The sequence below is a fragment of the Zalophus californianus genome, chromosome 10 (genome assembly GCF_009762305.2).
Source record: "Zalophus californianus isolate mZalCal1 chromosome 10, mZalCal1.pri.v2, whole genome shotgun sequence".
NCBI lineage: Eukaryota > Metazoa > Chordata > Mammalia > Carnivora > Otariidae > Zalophus > Zalophus californianus.
Window position 1 is genome coordinate 33,892,967 of NC_045604.1, and position 1,895 is coordinate 33,894,861.

Genomic DNA, 1,895 nt, shown 5'->3' on the forward strand with positions numbered 1-1,895 from the left:
AGGTCATGATCCCAGGGTCCTGGGATCGAGTCCCGCATCGGGCTCTCTGCTTGGCGGGGAGCCTGCTTTTCCTTCTCCCTCTGCCTGCCACTCACCCTGCTTGTGTTCTCTCACTCTCTCTGACAAATTAAATAAATAAAATTAAAAAAAAAACTAATAATTTTAGGACTCTTGGTATTCATGGTTTTATGATATATTTTCCTTTATATTAATCCTCTGGTTTAGGCTATGTAAAAAAAGTACATTCGTTACACATAAAGAACTCAAACTTTTTCTGTTATTGGTTATCTTTTTTAAACCACAATGCCTTTGTTTGAATATTCAATCTTATATTTGTAGAACACATGATATGCATTTTGGATTTCTCAATCAGTAGTACATTTTTTAAGTCACATATACACAATAGCGTGGGTAGGGAATATTGTCAGTGGAATAATTTTACAAGTCCAAAAGTTTTGTGTAGAAATAAATTCTCAAGAAAGGAAAACAAAATAGCTTTCTGCTCCTTACTTTCCTTTTTTTGTTTAAATTCTCTGCCTGAAAATACTTACTGGGTCCTTAACAAGTATTACTCAAACTCTCTCTAGCTACCAGTTAGTGGGTCTTGTAATCTGAGCCTCTCGTTTAACATGGCAACATAAGAGGATCCTGAACTCACCTCCTCTCATACACACGGAATCTACAGCTGCATACAGAACAGTTCCCTCTGAAAGAAATCTGAAAACTAACTTGATGGCCTCCTACACATTGGGTGGATAAAAAACCCACATCCAGGGGCACCTGGGTGGCTCAGTTGGTTGAACGGCTGCCTTCGGCTCAGGTCATGATCCCGGAGTCCCGGGATCGAGTCCCACATCGGGCTCCCTGCTGAGCGGGGAGTCTGCTTCTCCCTCTGACCCTACCCCTCTTCAGCTCTCTCTCTCCCTCACTCTCTCTCTCAAATAAATAAATAAAATCTTAAAAAAAAAAAAAAACCCACATCCAGGGGCGCCTGGCTGGCTCAGTCGGTGGAGCATCTGACTCTTGATCTTGGGGTGTGAATTGAAGCCCCACGTGGGGCATGGAGCCTACTTTAAAAAACAAAACAAAACAAAACAAAAATGCACATCAAAATGGGTAGAAGAGACTGAGATAGTATCTCACCATAAAATCCTCCCCAAATGTGGTAACCCATAGTCAGGCGGGAACTCACAACTCTGAGCTTCTTCCTAGAAAGGAAAATGTTTGAACCCCACATCTGGCACCCCACCTTTTAAGACGTGCACCTGAGAGATGGGTCCACAAAACATCTAGCTTGAAAGCCAATGGGGCTTATGTCTACAAGGCTATAGCAAACCAAGAAACAGTTCTTAAAGTGCCCGTGTGGATTTACTTTGGCTAACTCCCAGGTACAGTGGAGAGGCAGCTGACTGAAATGCCTGGTCCTTCTGTGAAAGAGACCTATTTGCTTGTGTTAAAAGCTTTGGGCTGAAGGGCAGATATCTAATGTCACACACACCTAGGACCCAGCTGAAATACTCTTCAAAGCTCATGGAGGCTGGAGGGCCCCATCTTCCTGCCATCCCTCTGCCTGGCTCTCAGCTGCTGGTATCTTTCAGAAGGGAGCTTGTGCACACATCCGGGTCTCTGGTGTTTATAGCTGTCACCCAGGGAACACCCCTTGATCGCCTGGCACTGGGACCATAACAGAGAAGGAGCTGTTAACTGGCCACGCCCCAGGACACAGCACAGAGGCAGCAGTCTGAAATGCACCCCCAGTCTTTCTGGAAAGGAGGCCTATTAGCATACCTGTGTCCATGAGGCCTGAGGGACAGGCTTCTATCAAAACACACGGCTGGCTCTGGTCCTCTCCAGAGACCTTGGAGAGCCCACACTATCTTCCGCCGTCCCTCTGC